Source organism: Eretmochelys imbricata, chromosome 6 (assembly GCF_965152235.1).
Source record: "Eretmochelys imbricata isolate rEreImb1 chromosome 6, rEreImb1.hap1, whole genome shotgun sequence".
NCBI classification, from domain to species: Eukaryota; Metazoa; Chordata; order Testudines; family Cheloniidae; genus Eretmochelys; species Eretmochelys imbricata.
The window spans coordinates 84,998,811-85,025,126 of NC_135577.1; the positions used below are offsets into that span (position 1 = coordinate 84,998,811).

General features: G+C 41.6%; 1 protein-coding gene across 1 annotated transcript in view; it reads left to right on the top strand.

The window, feature by feature from the left end:
* The window catches only part of NPAS3 (neuronal PAS domain protein 3), an 846,484-nt gene that overhangs the window by 324,398 nt on the left and 495,770 nt on the right, over window positions 1–26,316 (top strand). The window lies entirely within an intron of this gene.

The following is a 26,316-nucleotide window of genomic DNA, read 5'->3' on the forward strand; positions in this document are numbered from 1 at the left end:
CCTCTGATGGACCTGATAAGAGCTCGGGGCCCGGAGATAGTTAAGTGAACTGAGGTGGCAGAAGAAGATTTCACAGACCTAAGGATGGCCCTTTGCAGCCACCCAGTGCTCATAGCCGCAGATTTCAAAAAGGAATTCATCCTACAGACAGATGCCTCGGAGGAAGGACTTTTGGCCGTCCTTTCACAGATGGTGGGGGATGAGGAGCACCCAATCCTTTACCTTAGCCAAAAGCTCCTGCCCAGGGATCAACGGTACGCCGTAGTAGAAAAGGAATGCCTAGCGGTTAAATGGGCCATGGAGATTCTACCTGCTTGGGCGGCGGTTCACCCTTGTGACAGACCATACCCCACTCCAGTGGATGCACAAAAACAAGGAGAGGAATGCACGAGTGATTAGATGGTTTCTATCCCTACAACCTTTCCACTTCTGGATACAGCATAGAGCTGGAAGCCAACACAGCAATGCGGGCAGCCTATCACGACAACACTGTCTCTCGTCCCAAGTAGCCCAACCCCATGGTGTTGAGCAGGGATTGCGGGGGATGGATATGTGATACCGGAGGGTCAGGGAGCAGTGGTAGAGTGCTGGAGGGGAAATCTATAAGCCCAAGGCTAATTAAGGCATGGTTCCCTGTAGATTAGGGAGGTGAATTGAAAACCTTGCTGGTTGGTATATTTCAAATGAGCAAGGATAGCTTCATGACGGAGAGAATTGGGATGGATAAGTGACAGTAGATAGGTTTGGGGAAACATGTTTTAAGGTAGGATCATTCCAGTATGTTGCAGCAGAAGGGAGGGAGGTAGATTAGGCCATGTGACATCTAGGGATTTTTCTCCTTTTAAAATGAAATAGGCCTGGGTTTACAGTTCCCAGAGCTCAGATTGATTTATTTACCGCACTAGGGAAGAACAGGGGGTTGAGGCACTGTCACAGCATGAGGTAACCACATGAAATAATATCAGATTCTGGGACATAAACCAGACAATTACAGAAATGTTATGAGTTCAGGTCTCAAATACCAGGTAACAGGTCACTACCTTCATGTTACCGTACTGGCCTGGGCATTCTCTAGTATTTACTCCCCCACCTGTTTCTTTTTTTCTCACCCACAGTGGCTATAAATCATAATGCCCCTCCCTCTAGGGAAGAGAGATGAGTCCTTATGCAGTTTCTGTCAATGCCATTCATTCCAACAGCTAGAAGAGGTCACAGAGATCAAATACAGACACTTCCCACTAGAGTTGAACACATGGCCTTGAGCCCACTCCCAACTTCTGCTGCATCTGCAAACATGGTAATACCCATATATAGGGCAAGGGGCTTATGCATAGTTCGGCTGCAACAATTAATACAATCTATGGGTGCAGTGAAGTTTTGGGCCGGTGGATTCAGGCTTTGTGCACACTAATTGGCAAATCCCTTTGTCACTTCTCTTGTCTGGCCATACTTTTCCACTCTGCACTCATGCATGTAGAGTCCCAATGAAGCTGTGTTCTGTAGCATTCTGATATGAGAGGGGTGATGAGTCTTCCCATCCAGGGTCTATGTAGTTTGGCCTCCCTGCTCCCTCCCTACATATCAGAAAAATGGATTTTCCTACTGTTATGACCCTTACATAACCTCACAGAAAGTGGGAAGAAAGGATTTGCCCCATATTCCTGTTGTCGTTTCTCTTTTAAACTGATCTGCAACCTCTCTCTTGGATCTGTTAGACTACTTGCTGTTATTTAAAATGTCTAGTTCCTCTTTTGCACATGTTTCAGAGTAGCAGCCGTGTTAGTCTGTATCTGCAAAAAGAAATGAAGTACTTGTGACACCTTAGAGACTAACAAATTTATTTGAGCATCAGCTTTCGTGAGCTACAGCTCACTTCATCGGATGTATTCAGTGAAAAATACAGTGGGGAGATATATATACATGGAGAACATGAAACAGTGGGCGTTACCATACACACGGTAACGAGAGTGATCAGGTAAGGTGAGCTATTACCAGCAGGAAAGCAGGGGAGGAGGGGAACCTTTTGTAGTGATAATCAAGGTGGGCCATTTCCAGCAGTTGACAAGAATGTCTGAGGAACAGTGTGGGGAGGAAGGGGGGAATAAACATGGGGAAATAGTTTTACTTTGTGTAATGACACATTCAGCAGTTTTTCCTTGGAATCTTTTTTTGAAGTTTTTTTTGTTGAAGAATTGCCACTTTTAGGTCTGTAATCGAGTGACCAGGGAGATTGAAGTGTTCTCTGACTGGTTTTTGAATGTTATAGTTCTTGACGTCTGATTTGTGTCCATTTATTCTTTTACGTAGAGACTGCCCAGTTTGACCAATGTACATGGCAGAGCGGCATTGCTGGCACATGGTGGCATATATCACATCGGTAGATGTGCAGGTGAAGGAGCCTCTGATAGTGTGGCTATGTGATTAGGCCCTATGATGGTGTCCCCTGAATAGATATGTGGACACAGTTGGCAACGGGCTTTGTTGTAAGGGTTAGTGGTTCTGTTGTGTGGTGTGTGGTTGCTGGTTTAAATAGACAGCTACCAGACCTTTTCATTGCACTCATGTGAGTTCCCATGCACAGAAGTAGTGCGATGAATGAACCAGAGTTTACAATCTGGTTCAGGTTTCAGAGTAGCAGCCGGTTAGTCTGTATCCGCAAAAAGAAAAGGAGTGCTTGTGGCACCTTAGAGACTAACCAATTTATTTGAGCTTAAGCTTTCATGCATCCAATGAAGTAAGCTGTAGCTCACGAAAGCTTAAGCTCAAATAAATTGTTAGTCTCTAAGGTGCCACAAGTACTCCTTTCCAATCTGGTTCAGTAATTCATGAATTCCGGCAATCCATTTTTTCTCTCATTTACTTCAACTATTTCCTAATGCTAGGTGTCTTTCCCGAGCATTGGAATTTAGTGCTACAGCCCTGTCAGTTTTAAACATGTCTTTATTTCCCGCGAAAAAATTATCGTAAAGCACAATTGCATTGTGTAAACAGTAATACTTACACCAATCCATTTGCCTGAATACATTAGAGTCTATAAAAAAGCCACTTACAATTTTTAAATCTGACTTTCTCCTTATTTCTAGCCTTTTGATTGTCATTGTTTGCTCAGTTATGAAGTGGTTTGTTGACATCAAATATTTTAATAATTCCCTTCCAAGTCTTTGTGCCTATGCCTTTGAGATGCTGGTATAGTAATTAAACTGTCTTTTAGTTGAAATGCTTGCAAAGCGTCCAGTTCTGTGCCTGGCAGCTGGTGATGCATTATAGAGACATTGAGCTAATCGATTAAAACCGCAGAGACATGGGAGTTGTCTGACAGCACTGTACTAGGATGAAATTAGTTGGAATTGCATGGTGAAATTAGGGGGAATGCAGGTGATTGCAGCCCTTCTGGGAGAATCCTGGGTGAGAGGGACACTGTGCACTGATCCCTGTGTAATTAGGACAGCCATGTTTTAACAGTATTTCTAAAGTATTAAAATGGACTGGATAAATCAGCAGGGTTGTTTCCAGTGAACTTGGCATCCATCCACTGTGACTGAAATAACATGAAATTTTTCGGCTGCAAGGAAATGTGAAATTGGACTAATTGTCTTTTAACTAGTCTGTTAGTGTGTTTAGCCTGTAGCAGGTCAGGAGTGGGGATGCAGTATGCTTGCAGGTCTACTGCTGGAGGCTGGGAAGAGTTACTGTGTTCACAGTTTATAGAATGTTTAATAGAATAAAGATAATAAAAATGGGAATAGGTGGGAACAATGGGAATAAAGACAATTTGCATGTATTAGTGTGTAAAGCTTTTTAATGTGGTCTGTTTTAAAATGCTATTTTATAAGTGTAATTCTTTGTTTTAGACAATCCGGATAGGAAAGTTCCTTTCACTCAGGCTATTACTGTCATTCATGGGCTGTGAAGTGGATCTATACAAATGCAGAATGATTCAAATAAAATAATTTCCAGCGTAAGTGTGCATAGCTCCTCTTGCCCAATTCCATCAAACTTTTGCCCTGTCTGAAACCATTCTTATTAGTCCAGGTGGCAATGAGCATAAAAGAAGCCTTCCTGGGTTGTCTGTTCTATTGTAATATTAAATCTCTTTATTTAAATTTGCAAATATTGTTTGGCCCTACTTATTCAATGGAGGATAGCAGTGAAATGTTGTTTTTTAACAGAAAAACTCTTCACTGTTGGCAGCGTTTTGCTACAGCAGTAAAGGGTCTATGTAGAAAAAGATCCCCCGGGTATTGTGGAAGAGACTTTCTTTGCCTCCTGCAGTTGCATAGGGCGCACTTTTAGCTGTCTTTTAGGAGCCAATGGAAGCCGTATCTTCACTCCCAGTGCGGAGTAACTACAGCAGTGGAATTCTCCGTATCCCTCTTTGCACAGGGTACCTTCTTTTCTTTCCCTCCACGCTCAGCCAGAATAGAGGAGCTGTTGTGGGTGATGAACTCTTTGGAATGCAGTAGTTAACTTCAGTCTAGTAGGTTATAATGATTGCATTTCCAAAGGATTAGCACAATAGGAGTTGATAGCAGTGGAGTCTAATTTCCTTATAAGCAGAGTGATGGTTTTTGTAGAGTTCTCTGCAATAGACTATTCTTCAGTTTCTGTTGAAGAACTAACTTTCAGCAAAGAAGAACAGTGTCAAAAATGACCATTAACCTTAAAAAATCATCAAATGTAAGTTATGCACAAGATTTCTGTCTGTTTCAAATTTTGGTACTTTGAACAGTCTGCATTGCTCCATTACTGAGATAATTCAGAATGAAAAAAAGTTAGGTACTCATTCCTAAATTTCTGAACGGAGCTATTTTAAAATTACTTTTAACTCCAAGACATTATTGGATTTACTTGCTATTTCTCATTCTGTACTTAGAGAGTAGGTGTTGCGGTTTGGGGTACACTGTATTCTTCATTCGTAACAATGAGTTTCAATGTCTGTTTTAATTGCAAAGCTACAGCAGTTCAGCCTTGACTATGAAGCCACGCCTGACACCTCCATAGTACATACAGATTTGCCATCGATTTGTCTGCTTTTTACCATAATCAGATCATTGGGCACATTTTTATTCTCTCTCTTTTTTTTTTTTTTTGCATTGGACTATGATAACGTTATTATGTATATTTATCAACTGTCGTAGTTATTTGGCTGAAGAGAGACATTCCTCTTTATCTCCTAATTACCTGCAAAAGAATTATAGAGAGAGGATCTTTAGGCTTTTTAAGACAATTCTTAAAAGGGTTTGTTTACCAATCTACCTGTAGGAAAGTTAAGCATGTAAAAGAAATCAGTGAGCAGAAAGAAGTAACCTGATTTGGATAAGATCCCTGTATGTAATCTTGCCAAAAGTGGAAACATGACTTCCAACAAATATCAAATGTTTGACTAAAATTTCAACTCTCTTAGGCATAATGATTAAGATGGGATCGCTATTTTCGTATAAATGATCTGGAAATGACAGGAATTGGGAAAGTCCCCAAGTTTTTAAGGCAATGATTATCTAGTAATTATTTTAATTGACTGTTTCTTAATGACAAACCATCAAGGACAAAAAAGGATTCCAGGCAGTGGTTACTCTGATACTACTTTGGAGGGAGAAATATTTTAGTCTGAGACAAGTTGATACAGGAATGGTCTGAATATGACTAAAAATCTAATTAAACAAGAAACCAATGCATCTCATATTAGAAGTCAGGGAATGAATTCAGAAAATCTACCAAAGCAATGGTTGTAAATAGACACTTCATCCATTAAGTCGCACTTTTGCGATTTTGATTAATTCTTCTCAAAATACCTATTAAAGGCTCTTCTTCAGTAATGTGTCACTCCCATTCCCATCATACCTAAACAAAACAAAACAAATGGGGCCCATAAAAGTTCCAGTTAAAAAGGTTATTCCATTTTGAGAAGTATTACCAGTTCCAGTGGCGTTGCCCGTCGTATAAGGACTGTCTGTCTCTGAAACTGGAGGAATGTTTCAAAATGGAAGAAAGTTTTTAAGTGAGCTGACTAAGTTACACCTTGAGGCTTGCCAAATTCAGGATCTGACAAAGACATGGAGGACTATCATGAGGTCTGCATCAGAGGTGTGTTCACAGCCATATATGACAAAGGGTGCCACAGGCCACTGCTGCTGCTTGAGAATCCGGTAGCAGTTGTATTTCCAATAGGACCCCACTACCCTGACCATTCTGGCAGAGTGGGCATACACTTTCAATAAATGAGGCAGATATTACTTCAGCCTGCTGCTTTTCCGCTCCCAATAACTATCACTTCCATCTGATGAGGATTGAATTGCTCCAAGTTCTCTTTCACTCAACTTTCCCTTTCAATGTTAGGCTCTGAGAAAAGAGGAAAACTCTATAGAATCTAGGTTTGAAGAGGAGACTGAAAAGGTTATGGTTACCAGGCAAGCTGTATTTTAGACACTTTAAGTCACTCCCAAGTGCACCCCTCAGGGTGACAGGCCTGACTTCCTGCACCTCTCTCAGACTACTCTTAGATGGCTCTCTGGGATGTAGCCCCCCTATTTCCCAATGGTGTTAATACTACAGGTCCCACTATGTTTGGCACCTGTAAACCCCTTTCCCTTGTGGACCTGTGATCAGTGAGCTGATTTAAGTGACTCAAAACCAGCTTCGTCAAAATAAAGCATTATTTATTCACCCAAAGGTACATAGCATGCAAAATAAAGAATTAAAACAAAACAGGTTTATACTCACGGTGACAAAGTTCCTGCTCTACCTTGGTGGGTACCTTGCTCTACCTTGCGCTTATTCATGGATTTGCTCACCTTGGAGCTTCATGGCAGCCCTCAGCTTGGCCGTTTTTCTGAACTCACAGTCCAGGTCGACTCCTCCTGTGTTGGGAGGATTTGGGGGGGACCCGGGCCCGCCCTCTACTCCAGGTTCCAGCCCAGGGTCCTGTGGAATGCAGCTGTCTAGAGTGCCTCCTGGAACAGCTGTGCGACAGCTACAACTCGCTGAGCTACTTCCCCATGGACTCCTCCCAACACCTTCTTTATCCTCACCACAGGAGCTTCCTCCTGGTGTCTGATAATGCTTGTACACCTCAGTCCTCCAACAGTCCGCGTTCTCACTCTCAGCTCCTAGTGCCTCTTGCTCCCAGCTCCTCACACGCACACCACAAACTCAAGTGAGCTCCCTTTTTTTAAAACCCAGGTGCCCTGATTAGCCTGCCTTAATTGATTCAAGCAGCTTCTTGATTGGCTGCAGGTGTTCTAATCAGCCTGTCTTAATTGTCTCCAGAAGGTTCCTGATTGTTCTGGAACTGCCCCTGTTACCTTACTTAGGGAAAGGGGACCTACTTAGCCTGGGGCTAATATATCTGCCTTCTATTAGTCTCCTATAGCCATCTGGCCGGACCCTGTCACATCAATATTCTCCTTCCCTAAACATTCATCTTTCCTTGCAAAGTGGGATAAGTTCCATTCTGCCCAGTTACCTTGTGTTTACAAATTGAATATGTAATTTGTATGGGATTGAAAAATAAGCTGCAGCATGGTCTCTGTATCTGTCTTTGTCACATCCTGCCACTGTTGACAACCCATTCAACCCCTTACCTTTCCTGCCAGTGCTACATTTTTGAGGTTTTAGTATCCCCTTTGTTCCTAGGTTCAGCCTGGGAAGAGTAAAATTTGCCAGCCTGGTTGGAACCAGGCCACAGGTATTCCCCAATTGATATCTTCCCCATTGTTTCCCCGAGGACCCGTGGCATTCTGTATAACAGTACCTCACCTTTGCAATTGTTTCATTTCCTGTTGGTGTGCCCCTTACATCCTTCTTTGATTAAATTCTATTCAGCCTGTTGAGGATTAAACTCTATTCACACGGGTAAACTAAGGTGCATGCATTTATAAAAATACCGTATTTCACCCCTTCTTCACAAAGATCTGCTGTTTCAAAAACATATTATCTCTGGTAATTATAGATCTCTGTTAATTCTCAGGAAAGAGAGCTCTAGACTGAACAGTTTGAAAGCTGTGTTTCTTGTAATTATAAATGTATTCCACTATTCTCTATGAGGATATATATAGGGCATTTCTTTGTGGTTGGACCTAAATTTTTATAGAGCTCTATCTATATTTCCACCTGACAAAATTCCCTTTTCCTCTGTCTTCTTTCATCCAAATAATGCCAAAGTAGGAGATTTTCAAACTTTTTTTTTTTCAGACTGCGTTTATAGGCAAAGGGAAATCCAAATTCTATGTGCGTCTCACCTGGGAAGAAAGCTTTTTAAAAATTTTTTTGCCAGATAAGGAAGTGTGTCCAAAAGGGCTTGATAGCTGAAGGAATATCAGCTCCCACTGGTCTACAACCTTATTCAACCAGGGTGGTTGTCTCCTCATGGGTAAAGAGAAAATAGGCATGAGTGATTGACTGTACCAAACTTCCCTCTGGAATCAGTTCATACTGTTATGAACCATTATAGCATGAATGTGAGAGACTTCACCGGAGGCTAATTAGAATCCTTAGCTATGTGCAAGAATCATAATATTGTTCTATCTTAGTTTTCTGTGCAATGACTTTTAATCACTGCTTTTTACTACCTTCTGACTACAATTGTAGGACTAACACAGAAAATTAAAAAGACTTTTGCTAAGTTCAGGTAAGAATAAATGGACACAAATCAGAGGTCAAGAATTATAACATTCAAAAACCAGTTGGAGAACACTTCAAGTTCTTGCTGTTATGGGCTTCTCCTGCATCATGAAACAGGTGTGGGCATTGGGGTTCTCCCTATGTGAAGGTGTATATTAGGGGGGTAGATGTGTCCTTTCTCTCTTCTTCCCTTTATTTTCATGCAGAAAATGGTTGTGAGATGTTTTATGTTCTGTGCAAGGAACACCTTTAGGAAGTACCAGATGTACCTGTTTCTCCTCCCAGATGTTGTTTCTCTTTGAAATACAAGGTGGTGTGTAATGAATTACGTAGGTTACCTGGTCTTTTGTCAGGTGACGGCATGTATGTTTGTGAACCATGGAAAGTTTAGAGGGAAGTTTATGTAAGATGAATATTTAACAATTAAGATTTAACATAATGATATATGAATCTGAGAAATCTATAAATGAAGTATAGTTAGTATATGTTGCAGAGAGTGACAGAGACAAAAAGACCAAGAGAGTAAACTGAAAATAGAGCAGAAGTGGGCAAACTATGGCCCGTGGGCCACATCCAGCCCACAGGACCCTCCTGCCTGGCCCATGAGCTCTTGGCCCCTCCCCTGCTCTCCCACCACCCCCACAGCCTCAGTGTGCCGTGCCGCCGGTGCAACGCTGTGGGCCACCGGGCAGCGTAGTTGCAGAGCCGCGACCTGACCTGGAGCTCTGGGCAGGACGACTGCAGGGCCGCCAGCCACTGGTGCTCTGTGCTGCACGGTAAGGGAGCAGGGAGGGTTAGATAGAGGGCAGGGGAGTTCAGGGGGGTGGTCGGGGGGGCGGGGGTGTGGATAGGAGTTGGGGAGGTCAGAGGATGGGGAACAGCGGGGTTGGATGGGGGCTGGGGTCCCTGGGGGGCAGTCAGGGGCAGGGGTTCTGGGGGCAGTCAGGGGACAGGGAGAAGGGGTGGTTGGATGGGGGGGGGGCAGTCAGGAATGGGAGGGGGGTTGGGTGGGGTGGCAGGGGGAGTCAGAGGTGGGGGGTCCGGGGGTGGTCAGGGGACAGGGAGCAGGGGGTGGTGGATGGGGCAGGAGTCCCGGGGGGGGGCCGTCAGGGGACAGGGAACGGGGGGAGGGGCGTTGGATGGGGCTGGGGTCCCATGAGGGCAGTCAGGAATGAGAGGGGGGTTGGACAGGGTGGAGGGGGGAGTCAGGGGTGGGAGGTCCGGGGGTGGTCAGGGGACAGAGAGCAGGGGGGGGTGGATGGGGCAGGAGTCCCGGGGGAGCTGTCAGGGAGCAAAAAGTGGGGGGTCAGATAGGAGGCAGGGGCCAGGCCATGCCTTGCTGTTTGGGGAGACACCCCCCCCCCAACCAGCCCTTCATACAATTTTGGAAACCCAGTGTGGCCCTCAGGCCAAAAAGTTTGCCCACTCCTGGAATAGAGTGTTTGGAAGAGGCAATAGAACAGCAACAAAAGGGCAACATGAGAAGAAAGGTACCAGTGTAAATGCTAGGTTCTGTACCTGAAGTACAGTGTGGGATTGGATTGTACCTCATTAAAGACTGATAGCAGAGGAGGAGGCACATGATGAAAGTTGAACTCACCTTACTTTATGGTGTGACTATCCAGCTCTAGCAAAATACCATGGATAGGAATGGTTGTGTGAAGCTAAGATAAGAGACTGCTTATGGAAGATAGACTGATTAATTTTAAAAGTAGGCGGAAGAATTTCTGACTGTACTTGAGGTTATAATTAATATAAAAGACAGATACAAGATTTTGAAGAGGAGGTTCACACATTTTCTCTGGAGGTGGAAAGAAGTGGTGTTACCAAGCTTACCTTCAGTCACACATACAGACTCTGATTTGTTAGATAGTGTTACCAAGGGGACAGATTGCGTGTGAAAATGATAGTTAATATGACATTTGTTAATATGACAATAACTGGGAAGTGTAGCATGTAGCAGAGAGGTCTTGCAGTGAATAGGGAATAAGACAGAAAGATGACTTTGAGTGAGTGTACAGTTGATGTGGACGTGGAAGCAATGAGACACATACATCATAGTATGCTTAAATGCTGAGGCCACACCTTTATTAAAATCTTTAATCAATGGGGATCATTCCCTTCCCCCACCCCGCCCTCCCAGCTGCCTAGCATGGCTGTTCCAGTGAGGATTTCACCTGGGAACAGATGGCACCAAGTTTTACAAACGTGAGAGTGGGCAATGTCCCCTCTTTATCCTCAGGCCCATTCAGGGACCCTGTGGAAGCCAGAGTCCCAACCACTGTGTGAAGGTAGGGGAGAGGAGATTAGGAGGGCTGTTTGATGCATGAGACATGGAGATACATACCTTCTAACTGTGCAGTTACAGGAACCTCACGCTGGACCCATTTTAAGCCAGCAACTGGACTACAACCCACTAGAGTTGCAACAATGCAATTTAAACCCTCCAGATCAGTCCTCTGAGATGCTGGATAGATGGTGAAAACCCCACAGAATGGTTTGCCAGTATTTCCCTATGGAAAAATCTCTTCCAGACCTCAAATACCTTTGGTGATAAGACTAGCCCCAAGCATCAAAGAATTCTAGCTTGCCAGATAAATGTGAGTGAAGGTACGGCTACTCCTTGTAGTAAGAACAAGGGGAAACCATGCTGCCCCGCAGACAAGAGCCAAACAGCCAGTCCTCATGTCTCCAGTGTCCAATAACAATGGGAGTAGGTGGGTCAGACTCCATTATTTGGATGACATTTGGAATAGCAACCCCACCCCACATGGTGGAGGGAAGATGAGGAAGGAAGAAGATAGGAACAACACTTGGTTGGCTAAAAGGGGACCTTGCCCTGCCCCCTCTGCAAGGCTCCTGGCCCTAGGCCCTTAAAGAAACAATAATAGGGTTTCCCCCAAACAATTCTTACTCCTAGGACATTTCCTCTTTCCCATTATTTCCCAGGTCCTTGTATCTATAATCAGACATTTCAGTTCCTGAAGAGCTATGTCAGGTGGTGGTAACCAGTAGGCAGTACTGCCCTTAAGAGGCAGAGTACCCCATCACAGAAGGTTCAGTCTAAGCATAAGCTCTGTATTGGAGCAGAGAGTGAGTGAGTGTGTGTAGCTTTAAAAATAATACTATTTTCCTTGTTCTAATGAAGTTTCTGCTTCAATGTTACAAGAAAGCAACATTCTTTTGTGATTCTCTACTATTGGCACATGACATAGGCTCAGAAGTTGATTCATTTTGAACCACCAGAAATAAGAGGAAAAGAAAATGTCAGAGTTAAACCCTCCACAAGACATTCAGTTTGATAAGCCCACAGAGTGACCTAAGTGAAAGGGAGTCTTTCACCAGATTCCAAATCACAATGAAGCTTAACAGAGAAAGTGCTGAAGTGCAGGTCAGCTCAGTGATTTATGCAATATAGAATGTGGATGAAAATATTTATAAATCACTTGCCTTCTCTTGGGAAAGAGATTGGAATAATGATGACCGCATTCTTAAAATGTCTGAAGAGCATTTCAGTCCAAACAGAAATGTAATATACAAAGAGACATACTTTTACCAAAGGATTCAGAGAGCCAGAAATAATATGAAAGCCTTTGGAAGGAACGTGTGTGAAAAGCAGAAGATTGTAACTTTACTAACAGTAAGGGAAGGACACAAAGTATTTACTTGCAATTTTAAACAAGGAACTTTTGGAAAATTTGCAGTTGATGTCTAAGATAACTCTTGAACAGTGCAACTGGCCCGGCAGTGTGAGCTAGTGAAAATGCAAGGCACCCATGCAGAAAGTAGTGAAAGCATGGCAGCAAAAATACCAATGGAAACATTCCTATGGGAGAAATGAGAAGCATCATTAACAAGCCTCTTAAGAGTACAGAGTCTCCTGGGCAGAAATGTGACAAGAATGACAAGAGAGAACACAGGGCAATTGAGTTCTGCCTAGGCATTTTCAAACCCTATGCAGGAAAAAAGTGAGGAAAAAGGGACATTGGGGGGGTGTGCCTGTCGAAGCAAAGGGATCTCGGAGATACCCCAACCAAGTCTGGGTGATGTCTATTCTGGGATCTGTGTCCAAATACAGTATTCATGAGCTAAATATTTACAATATTGTTGTTAAATTTAAAAATGATTTGGGGATAGAGATAACTATTGATTTGTAAATGGACTTTTAAGGAGATGAGCATTAGTCATAGACTGAAATAGTCCTTGGTAGTGCTCAGTAGTTTAAGATGATGGGTACTTTGCTCAGACCAGTTAAAAATCTGTATTGGTTAAAAAAGAGAGAAGTGTGTTTCACACCTTTGTCATTAATGGGGCCCCCACAAGTAACCTCTTAGAATTGAACCACAGGCATTTAAATTGAAAACACAGAAGAAGCTGGAACAGTGTATCTAGAGGAGGAATAATCTGGATTCTATCGAAAAAGGAGCTGAAAATGTATCAATCTCACTGCTTCCCAAAGGGGCGAAAAAAGCTGAATAAGATGGACGAGACTGGCACATCAGAGAACATTTCTGGTCCAACAGAGTGCTCTACTTCTGTGGTGCTTGTTTTGAAAAAAAGGAGCATATCCATATCTCTGTAGACGTATAGTGGCTTAATGAAGCAGTAAAGAAGGGGAGGTATTTTCCCCTTTATAGAATAGATAATAGTGACTAGTGCAACAATATTGCCCTTATTAGATGGAGCTGGATGTGCTAGTGGATTCTGGCAAGTAGTACTCCAAACTGACCACTTTTAGTACACCATTTAGAAGATATTGCCTTCATGGACTCCTTGTCGGCATTAGAGGCATAAGAACAGAAGAACGGCCATACTGGGTCAGACCAAAGGTCCATCTAGCCCAGTGTCGTGTCTTCTGACAGTGGCCAATACCAGGTGCTTCAGAGGGAATGAACAGAACAGATAATCATCAAGTGATCTGTCCCCTGTCACCCATTCCCCGCTTCTGGCTGACAGAAGCTAGGGATATCATCGCTGCCCATCCTGGCTAATAGCCATTGATAAACCTATCCTCCATGAATTTATCTAGTTCTTTTTTGAACTCTGTTATAGTCTTGGCCTTCAAAACATCCTCTGGCAAAGAGTTCCACAGGTTGACTTTGCGCTGTATGGAGAAAAACTTCCTTTTTTCTGTTTTAAACCTGCTGCCTGTTAATTTCATTTGGTGACTCCTAGTTCTTGTGTATGAGAAGGAGTAAATAACTCTTCCTTATTTACTTTCTCCACACCAGTCATGATTTTATAGACTTCTATCATATCCCCCCTTAGTCATCTCTTTTCCAAGATGAAAAGTCACAGTCTCATTAATCTCTCCTCATATGGAAACTGTTCCATACCCCTAATAATTTGTGTTACCTTTTTCTGTATCTTTTCCAATTCCAAGATATCTTTTTTGAGATGGGCCTACCACATCTGCATGCAGTATTCAAGATATGGACATACAATGGATGTATATAGAGGCAATATGATATTTTCTGTCTTATTATCTATCCTTTTCCTAATGACTCCCATCATTCTGTTAGCTTTTTTGACTGCCACTGCATATTGAGTGTGAACTATCCACAATGACTCCAAGATCTCTTTTGTGAGTGGTCACGGCTAATTTAGATCCCATCATTTTATATGTATTGTTGGGATTATGTTTTCCAATGTGCATTACTTTGCATTTATCAATACTGAATTTCATCTGCCATTTTGTTGCATAGGCACCTGAGAAATCTTTGAAAGGAAAATGAGTGAGATTCCAGAAGGCCTAAAGGAAGGGGAAGTTTATGTGGATGATATTTTAGTTTATAGGAAGATTGAGAGAGGACATAATGCAAAGTTAAATTCTGAAAGCAAATTGAAACTGCTGGATTAAAGTTAAAGAAGGAGAAATTTATGCAACCCCAGCTAGAGTTTTCAGGATATGTGATTTAATAAAGGAGGGATAAGGGTAGATGCAGTGAAAGACAAAGCTATACCTTTGAGATGCTGAAGCCTAAAAACATGTCCTGTTTTATGTGGCTCCTCAGTACTTTAAAATTTCAGGGAAAATTCATGTCTAACTGTCCTCCAGGAGCCACTACCACCAGTCTCGCTCCCCCTCACCTGATGGGGAGAAATGGGGCTTCTAAGCAGAGGCAGGAATAAGGATAATGGTAACTGCTTCTCTGTTTTGAAACCTCATATAGATCAGTGAGTTATATCCTGTTGGGCATGTGGCTGCAGCTTAATCTTTGATGCCCAATTCACGCTACTACAGGAGGGGGGCAAAGCAAAGGCTAGGGTGACCAGATCTCCCGATTTTATAGGGACAGTCCCAATTTTGGGGTCTTTTTCTTATATAGGTTCCTATTACCCCACCACCACCCTTTGTCCCGATTTTTCACATTTGCTGTCTGGTCACCCTAAAGACCGCAGAGGAAGGAATGGAAATCAGTGAGGAGGGCAATTCATTTTTAAAATTAGAGGGAGGATTTTATTTTAACTGTTTAAAAATAATATATAAATGTTGTTTGATTAAAATTAAATCAGGTAGCCTAGCCATCCCTTTGTCTCAGGAAAAAATGACATATTCAGTATGGTTACAACAGCAGAAACTCTTTAGATGGTGGAGAAAAAGAGAAATATGTTGGGTGTTTTAAAATTATAATGATCGGGAAGTTGTACCCACTTCAGGGCAAAATGAGAAGGCATATCAGGAAGTGTTTATGTAGCTAATAAATAGATATACTAAGAATAGTAGGTCGATCATGAGTGACTTCAATTATGTTGTCCCTGACTGGAGTGAGTAGATATAGAGGAGTAAAAAGGTGGCACATTTCTTAGGCAGTACTGGAGATTTCCTGAGCACCAGGTGAACATGAAATATCAGGGGTCTATTTTAGAACAAGTCTGTTTCAAGTAATGACACTCTAAAGATATTTAATGTATAAGGGTTAGCATAAATGAATCCCAAGTCTTAACACTATCATTAAGGGAGAATTGATATTTTAAATGAATTAAATGAAATTATTATTTATTTTTATGTGGACACTAATCATAATGGCCCCAATTCTGCAAGCTGCTCCCTACTGGTGGACTTCTGTGCTCACATGGAGCCCTGTTGACTTCAGTTGGGTGCAGGGGTCTGCCCATAGGTAAAAGCTTGCAGGTTTCACTACTGTAAGTTAAAAAGGATTACAAGATTTAAACACGCATCTGAAAGCCAGAGCCCAAAACAATATAATGTGAAAAAATGAACTCCTAAATACAACAAAACAAAACAAAAAAAACCCTGTTACAGCTCCTAACTGGATCTATCTGTTGAGGAAAATGCCTGACTAAGTAGATAAACATCGTAATATTTCAGGATGGGTGGGTAGAAAGTTTTGGGAAGATTTTTGGATATTAATCCGAATTGTTGTATGAAGTTTTCAGAATTATTAATTGTTCATGTGCCTAGAGAAAAGGATGTGCACATTTTTATAAACTGATATAAACTAGGGCTCTGATGGACCAAAAGATAAACAAATTCCATAGTTGGGGGCCCTACGCTACAAAAATAACAGAATCCAGGCATACAGAATTAGGGACTGTCAGTATGACCATCTTAGTTAAGCTTAACAGTCATGATAAAACACAGACTGAGGCATATCTATGGTACACAGTATCCAAATCATAAATGGATTTAGAGATCAAAATCTTGAATTGCACCCTGAATATACTTGGAACTTTGAAATTGGGTAGTATATTGGGTAAAGGTGAATCATTTTTAAATAACATTTATGATTAATCTTTGACCTCCTTGTTTGCTCTCTGCCCACTAACCTGACTCTGTCAGAATTTATTCTTACATTCCAAATTTCTGATAGACTTCAAACAAAAATAATCTCTTAAAATTCAGCCTGCCAGAAAAATAGTTCCTTCCTTCCTTCTCAGTGACCTTAAATAAATAAATAAAATTGCATTGGCCCAAGACCAAGGATAGGTAATGCTGTACCAGTGACAGAATTAAAGTCTTATATCTTGAGACTCATCATTGCTAGAAGGATGGTTTTATATTATTGAAATAGGAGATTCTCCGCTTTCCAGGGCAATACAGCCCTGCTTCTAGCCCTGGGAAGTCCTGAGATATTGGACTTCAAAGTCATGCCATTTTTATGTATTGAAAGCTATTTTGGTAGCTTTTAAAGAATTTTTAACTTTATTAGTTATATTCTTTTTGCTCCCTCAGAGGAGATCTGTGAGATGGATTCATGGTACTAAGTTTTTATAGCTGGATGGATACAAAGTATAAATAAAAAATATAAAATAAATATACTAATAAAATGTTGAAAAACTCTCTAAAACACGAAGATATTTTAAAAATAGTATTTCTATTAAATATGTGGCATTTAGAGAATACATGATGTGGTATGAAGGTTTTATTAGAGCTCATTTATGATGACTTGCATTATTCACTCTAGGCTTTGCTACTTGTGAGTAATGCAGCCATCCAAACTCATGTCAATAAAACCTTTATGCCAAATTTACACCATCATGTATTTGGTCATTTTTCTGTCTTGCTCTCTCAACTAATGCAGACAATAGTAATTTCCATTCTTAAATTGAGGATAGGGGGAAATCATGTGAAGATAAAAAAGAAAACCCCTCAAACACTCACTCCCACTTATAAACAGCTTTGCTACTTGTAACTGCCTCGGCACCTGAGAGCATAGAATGACAGATAATTTGGAAAAAAACAAACAAACAAAAAAAAACCCTACAGAAAACCCATACACTACTGAAAAGTAGAGAATAAAAGGTGCAAAACATGACTATGAATGGAAAACATATCTAATAAACAGTCCAGGGAAGTAGCTTGAATTTTAAATTTTGTCCTTGTACATTTAGTTCCAGTGCCAGATAAGGTTTTTTTGTGTGTGTGTCGGTGTGGGGTTGGGGGAAGGTTAGCATTTATAAAGTTGTTCTGGGTACAACTGATAGTGAAACAAAGAGTATAAAGTAAAGCATACTAGAAGTTATATATTTTATTATTAGCAACCAGTGTTGTAACCTAACAGACGGCTAGTATTTCAGTAGAATATGTCAGTGTCACTCTGTGGGCTGTGATGCATCTGCATCACTTTACACTGTGAATTATGATACAGTGAATTAATTATTCAGTGTATGAATTTCCATTGCACTGTATTATATGTTATTTGAAGCTTTGATTTATGTTCATGGAATTGGAGGGTCGGCCCGGTGTATATGTACTTGACTGCTCAGTGTGGAAACCTTCTGGTCCAGAAATATCCAGCTCCACATTCCTCAGTGCTCAAATTTCCATTATCCATACAAAACTTGATGGGATATGTACCGATCCCCAGAAGCTGCCCAGAAGGCCAAATGCTGCTCCTTGGAAATTGGGAAGAAGTAGTACTGAATCCTAACACTTCCAGGCTCTTGTGGGCCCTTGGGAATAGAACACCTGAGAGCTATTTGACCAGTATTGCTGCTCTCCTGTCTGCGTGAGTGTATCGGAAAATGGCTGAGGCTTTTTAATGAGTTAGCTATTCAGGGCAGGTAAACAAGCTATAAAGTGGGTACTTTTCTAATCTTCACCCATGTGCCAAGCTCCATCAACTTGAGATACCAAAACTGAGATGCCACTCTCAGTAAATGTGCACATGGTCAAAATTTGATTTCCTCAGGCTTGACTCCCCGGTGGAGTTTAGATATGCCAGTGCTCTGATGGGCTGTGTAGCACTAGTTCTCCCTGGTGGGGTTCAGGTGACCTCCTGCATCTTCACTCCTCATCTATGGTTTTTTGGCCCCATGTGTAAGATTAGGAAGAAAAGTGTTGGTATACTCCCAAGTGCTATCTATTCTTGGCAAAGCAATGGAGTGTCATTCACAACAGATTGTACACATTTTCATAATAAGTTTGTCTTTCTCCTTTTTTTATATGCTTTCATTAACAGTGAAATAGCTGGCAATGTTGACTTTTAAATTGTCATTGAGCATCGTGAGTTAATATCTCTTTAGAAGAAGGGGACCATTCACCTCTATGCAAGCAATCATTTCAGGTTTTCTGTAGACTCAGGTGGTCATCACTGCTTGGTTACACCTAATTCACATTTTGAAAGTTTTCCTAACAACTATGATGGTTAGAGACCTACTAAATTTGTATAATGACAGTTGAGGTTCTGGAGAACAAGATGGCAACCTACAAAACAAAAATAGCAACAGAAAACAGGTTGGCAACTTGGCTGAATTTGAGCCCTGGAAATGGGTGACTTGCTCTGAGGTGTGCCTGGTTAATAAAAGCTATTAGAATAATGTAACAGAAGGGTCTTCTAACAGTTAGTGATTTGTTCTGACTTTAGCTATTATTTGCCATATGAGGATGCTTGTAGCCAGTTATTGTGGACTGTGGTATTTTCATTCTGAGACACAGGAGGAAGAAAATAATTCCAAAACATAAGGGAGTTCTTCCCCTTTCATATCAGCTGCTTGTATAGTGTGTTTCTTCATTGTGTCTTCTGAACTCCCAAAGGGCTTCTTCTAAGTGCTTCTCATGTAATAGCTCAACTAAAAATAATTTTTTGAGAAAGTTTAAATAAATGAAATAGGGAAGTTTGTAACAGGAGTCAGACAATTTACACCATAACTACAATATCTATGGCAGTTTAAGGGTCTTAACTTGCCCTTGGTCTGTACAAACCTAGTAAAAGGTAGATCAGCCCCCTTAGTGTTCAATATATTTTTTAATTTTAATATTATTTTATTATTTTAAATTCTTTCATTTATATTAAAATGAAAATGTAAAAAGCATGGCAAATAGTAATCAAAGAGATTTCTGGTTTTGGTGGGTGTGAAATCACTAGCTGAGACCACGCTGGGCTGCCACACTGAGTGTGAAGCAGTAAATTTGGGGACCTGCTAAATGGGATGGTGGAGAGCTCATTGACTATGATCATGGAGATAAGTGACTCTTCCTCTTTACCTACCCCATTGTCTTGTGTATCTTACATACCATAAAATAGTATTAATTTGTATTCAGAGCAACACAATATAGTTAATAAAAATGTAGCTGATTCTCTGAACTGACTCCCTCAGGGATCTATGATGAATTGACATTGCCAGTATTTTGTATGCTCAGTATTTGTGCTGGAGCAGGAACCAGCAGCCTGAGCATGGTGGTTGCTTGAATGAAGTTCCAAGGTAGGGGAAGCATACCTGCTGACATCACTAAGATATAAATAGTGACAACTGGGGAAAGTGGAGAAGCACACCTTTTAATTCCACTGAAGTACACAGGACTAGGAGACTTTTTGGAGGGACTAATTATTGCAAATGGTAAATATTTGGCTTTCAAAAAGGACAGCTGGTTGGTGTGGGAATAGAGAGCTTGTAGGTAGTAATGTGCTGAATGTAATGTCCCCTCCTGTGCTCTGATATTGCAACTGGATCTGTATTGACAGACTTGTGTCCATGCAAAGCTTTACCGGAGTCTGTGACCCAGGGTTCTGCCTATACCAGTCAACTGAAGGATCCAGGCCTTTGTTTAACTGTTGGGGGTAGTGAGCCTCTCTTTCTAAACTGAGGGAAGCTTGATGAATCTCTTCTCAGGTCACTCTTAAAACATTAAGCTGTTATTATGGCCTGCAGCAATGCCTCTTTGAATGTGATCATATTAGAACTCTAAAGTTAAGCAAAACTAGGCAAGCTCACTATGTTAATGAGAGACCTTCAAGGAAAGGCATACTGCTGCAAGAAGTGATGTTTTCGTGAATTACTGCCCGGAACGGTGTTAGTAAGTACTGTGGAGGTGTTGCTTTCAGTTGAGATGTAAATGCAAGGTCTAAATAACTTGTGGTCACTGCATATTTTTAAGAGCATTATGATTGCCGAAAGATGAGTGCAGAGCCCACTTTTGTTTGTCTAATGCCCTTACACTATGTTCAGCGGTTTAGAACCTGATCCAAAGCCCAGTGTAGTTAATGGAAAGATTCCTATTGACTTCAGTGGGCTTTGAATCAGCCTCCTAGATACTAAGGTGATTGGCATTCTTGTAAATACCTAAGATACACAGATATTTAAAGACTTGCCTACCTCATCTCCCACATTATTTTTAATGATACCTGGTATTCAATACTGTATATAAGTTGACAAGAAATCAGTAATGTTTCACCAAGGAGGCGGGTCCATTTTTCATTGGTTCGTGAAGTGACATGTATATACATTACCGAACTCTCAGGGCTTTTGTGACTCTGAAGATATATCTACACTGTAGGTTTACCCTATGTATTTATGCACATTTTATCCCATGCTTCTTGCCATCCCTACCCCAACTCTTATGCACATGCCTGTATGTGCTTTGAATCCATACTCACGTGCGTGGCTTGGAATATGGGTTAAAGCAAGTGTTTTGCTTTAAGGGGTGCTTGTACCCACTTTGCAGCGAGGCTGCAGCTAAAGCACATTAAGGTGAGCTCATGTGAACATAGCCATCCAGTGCCATCCCACAATTCCCATAGCCTCTATGTTCCAACCCTTCTAACCTTCTCACTCACCTCCTGTGCTGCAGAAGTTAGATCCTGATTTATGTACACCTATTGGCATTTAACCCTTCATTACATGTAGCCTGCTCCATTTGCTGCATAGCTCAGTCTGGGTCTGCCAAATAGCGATACAACATGCCTACTCAGCATATTGCTAACAGGCCAGTGGAACACATCAGGGTTCTGGTTAACCTGTGGTGTGAGTCATGCAAGGAACATGATTTTAGGCGATGCACCCAAAATTTGCACTCATATGAGAACATCTTGAAGAGTCTGGTGGAAATGGGGATCAAGTGGACCGGTGTCAAGGCTAGCAACAACAAGTCTACTCCTCAAGCCTCTACTTCAAGGCTAGCAACAACAAGTCTGGCAACCCCGCATCTACCAGCTCCTATTACGAGGACTTTGACTGGGTATTTGCCACCACTTCAAGTACGGAGCCTGTGGTCTTGCATGACAGTCTTTTGAGCAGGGATGGGAGGAGAGCATTGTCTTGAATTTCTTGAATCCTGCAACCAATGCAATCACTGGAGAATTCTGGTGTTTCCATGAACTGGATAGGGCAGAATATCGTGTTCACTCCAACCCTGTCCAACCCATTCAGTCAGAAGGAAGAACAGGTACATATGTGACACCAAGTTCCACTACCAGTGAAACTGTAGTGCTTGCACTTTAATGGCACAGTCTGCACACATTGGCACTCTACTTCACTTTTCACCTTTTAAAATAGTTATTTGCACACAGGCAGCTGGGATGCCTGCACTGGTTTTCATAATACTTTTTGGCTATATTAATATTTTTCTTTTTGTAAAGAAATCGATTTGGTTATAAAAGAGGTTGGTATGTGAGTGCTTGGAAAAGAAGAATCAGGAACTTGTATCTAAACTTTTAATAAAAAGAGACCAAACTCTTCCAATTATCTAAAACCCAGTAGCAAATAGCAATGAATTGATTTGTATGCTACAACAGTACACAGCATTGCATTCCCCCATTACAGCATCATGTTTCCTCATCCCTGTCACCCTGTAATGCAAGGATATGTGTGCACAAGGCATCCATTATTTCTCTTGCTCACCTAGCTCCAGCCCCAGGTGCTCTTTCTGGTTGCCTGTACTGGACCTGCAAATCAGCACTGTCTTGACCCCACTCCAGGAGAAAAACGTTGTCCTTATCATTGCAAATGTTTTGCAGGGCCACAATAATATGGGTCACGTTGGTCATACTGGCATCCAAATAGTTTTGTAGGCAGTACTATCTTGCCTTCAGACAGCCAAAAGTGCACTCCACCACCATCTTGCAACTGCTAAATGTGTAGTTAAACCTTCTTCTGTCAGAGTCTTTGTGGTCAGGGTGCAGTTTCATGAACCATCGCAGTACAGGGTAAGAGGGCTCCCCTAAAATAATATTGGGCACAGACACACAAATGGCAGCCATGTTATTTGGAGGGAATAAGGTCCCTGCTTGTCCAAACAGGTAAATGCCAGATGTCTTCTGCACCTTGCCAGTACTGCCTATGTTAATGTTAATGAACACATCTTTGTGGTTGACCAAGGTCTGCAGAACAATCAAGTAGTACCCTTTGGAGTTGATACATTCATGTGCTCTGTGCAGCTGGCAAACTGGGGGCACATGAATGCCATTGATGTCCCCAATGCAGTTTGGGAAGCCCATTGTCTGAAAGCCAGCTATTATTTCAGGGACATTTGTTATGAAGGTTATGTCCACCATCCGTGAGAACACCACAGTATTAATTTCCCCACAAACCTCCACAGCCACAGGAATGACAATTGACTTCCCAAGACCAAATTGGTTAGCCAAAGACCTGTAGCAGTTTGGGGTAGCCAACTTCCAGGTGGTAAGATGGCAATAGAAAAGCACTTCTGGACTGGTATAGCCTCTCTCATTTGTGTGTCTTGATGCTGAAGGATGGGGGCAAGCTCCTCCCACAGCTCCATAAAGGTCTGATTCCTCTTATACTGGAGACACTGCTGATTATCCCAGATCTGCATGATATGATCTCACCATGCTGTGCTAGTGGTCCTACACTAGAAGTGCCAGTCTACATCTGGGGAAAATGCAGAGATTGCAGCAGGTAACAGGTGTCTCCAATCTGCCATGAATGAACTTCCTTCTGAGTCCTGCTGCTGCCTTCTTCTGAGGTTAAAAAATGATGCTGAAATGCCCTCTACCATCTCACAGATCTTCGTATGTACCTTGCTGCAAGCTTAGGTACAGGTATGTACCTTGCTGCAAGCTAAGGAACAGCTTATCCAACAGTGCTGGATCCATAATTTCGCGTGTAGAAGGGTAGAGCATGCAGGGCTAGAAATGTCTGAGCTAAATGTATTGGCTGGCTAAGAACACTTCCACACAGGCAGGACAGACAAGTTCTCCCACAGTACACTACAAACCAATTATTAGAGCAACTCAAATTAGTGAGGTACTAAGAACCCTTGGACACACTCCCAGAACTCCTAGTACCAAAACCATTTAACTGCAGCACCAGTGTTGATGTGTCTATATCAATATTGGTCATGCAGCTCTGTAATGTGGATGCTTGGAGGCATGCTTGTCTAGTGCGGGTCCTCATGCATTGGTACACGGTGAAGTGTAGACATATCCTTAGCTAATGTTTGTAAAACATCTTTGGATCTTAATTTAAAAGATACTGTAGAAATGCAAGGTATTTATTATTATAATAACTATCAAGCTAAGTGAGTGAGTGTCAAGAATATCAGGCCATCTTAAGTTAGAGGTTATAGAAAACACTTAGGATAACACTCCATCTGTCATCAGCCTGTGTAGAGTTAGTTATTAATGAGAACACTTCGTGTATTCTACACCTGAGCACAGTGGAAGACTGATTATCTAAAATAGATAAATGAGAATTAAATATTTACTTTTTTTTGCTAACGTTAATTTAAAGGGGATACGTATGTTTTTCGGGTCTGTTGTTTGATTTATGGCTGTAGAAGGTAAACAATATATCATAGAATCATAGAATATCATTGTTGGAAGGGACCTCAGGAGGTCATCTAGTCCAACCCCCGCTCAAAGCAGGACCAATCCCCAACTAAATCATCCCAGCCAGGGCTTTGTCAAGCCTGACCTTTAAAATATCTAAGGAAGGAGATTCCACCACCTCCCTAGGTAACGCAGTCCAGTGTTTCACCACCCTCGTCGTGAAAAAGTTTTTCCTAATATCCAACCTAAACCTCCCCCACTGCAACTTGAGACCATTACTCCTTGTTCTGTATCAGCTACCACTGAGAACACTCGAGATCCATCCTCTTTGGAACCCCCTTTCAGGTAGTTGAAAGCAGCTATCAAATCCCCCCTCATTCTTCTCTTCCGCAGACTAAAGAATCCCAGTTCCCTCAGCCTCTCCTCATAAGTCATGTGTTCCAGTCCCCTAATCATTTTTGTTGCCCTCCGCTGGATGTTTTCCAATTTTTCCACATCCTTCTTGTAGTGTGGGGCCCAAAACTGGACACAGTACTCCAGATGAGGCCTCACCAATATTGAATAGAGGGGGACGATCACGTCCCTCGAGCTTCTGGCAATGCCCCTACTTATACATCCCAAAATGCCATTAGCCTTCTTGGCAGCAAGGGCACACTGTTGACTCATATCCAGCTTCTCGTCCACTGTAACCCCTAGGTCCTTTTCTGCAGAACTGCTGCCAAGCCATTCGGTCCCTAGTCTGTAGCGGTGCATGGGATTCTTCCGTCCTAAGTGCAGGACTCTGTACTTGTCCTTGTTGAACCTCATCAGATTTCTTTTGGCCCAATCCTCTAATTTGTCTAGGTCCCTCTGTATCCTATCCCTACCCTCCACTGTATCTACCTCTCCTCGCAGTTTAGTGTCATCTGCAAACTTGCTGAGGGTGCAATCCCCACCATCCTCCAGATCATTTATGAAGATATTGAACAAAACCGGCCCGAGGACTGACTCTTGGGGCACTCCACTTGATACCGGCTGCCAACTAGACATGGAGCCATTGATTACTACCCGTTGAGCCCAACAATCTAGCCAGCTTTCTATCCACCGTATAGTCCATTCATCCAGCCCATAATTCTTTAACTCGCTGGCAGGAATACTGTGGGAGACTGTGTCAAAAGTTTTGCTAAAGTCAAGGAACAACATGTCCTTATAACACGTCATACATATATAACCAAAAAAAAAAAAAAAAACCCTCTGAAAGGGAAGGGAGGAATCTAAGTAGTCAGCCTCTCAAGAGTCTTTCAGTTCTTGTAGTAAAATCATCCAGTGTTTCCATCTAAAGAAACTGGAGGCAGTGACATTTTAAACTCTTTCACAAGAACCCTTTGGAGCTGCCCTGTTGGTTGGTGTGCATGCCCTATACTCTTGGCTCATGTAAAATAACTTTTACAAAACAAACATAGCCTGAAAAGTTCAAGTGATTAGGTTTTCTGCTCTTTGAAAAAGAGAAATGCTCACTTTTTAATCGTTGTTCTATTTCTACTAAGCCTCGTGTAAAGGAAAACAGAATGTTTAATTATACCAGCATGTGTGTGAGGTTTCAGTCAGTTTTGTTAATTTGTCATCAGTTTGTTACTGTAATACCAGGTAGCAACAATATAGTTAAGTCTGTCGAAGTTTCCATTTGTCCCCACCCTCATCTTTTCGGGTTTTTTAAATTAGCAGTTTTGAATTAAATTAAGGTTTAAAATTATCATAAAGACAAAGTATTGTGCAGGGTTTCCTTGATTTAGGTCCACATTCTTTACATATATGAGTTACACACATGATTAATTTTATACAGGTGAGCAGTCAATAGACGTACTCAAGTATATAAAGTTAAGTGCATGCATAAGTCTTTCTAGGATAGAAGCCTTAGTTTGTGTAAGTTGGAGTTTATTTTCACATAGCTGTTGATGTTTGCTGTTTTCTCTACCAGAGTATTAGCCTTCTAACCTTCTACAGGGTAGGTTTTCAGGCTTCTCAATGTACAGACATAAATTGATTTTTAGCCATTACAAATACATTTCTTTGTATGTGTGCTGGGCTATCGCTGTAAAATAACTTAATTGTAAAAGTCTGAATAATTGCTGCTTTAAAAAAACCTATATTGATACTTTTACTATTGAAGGAAAAGTGTAACAGCTGTGATACTTACTTTCCACTAGTTATGTTTTGGAACTATTTTTAATACAATGTGTAACAA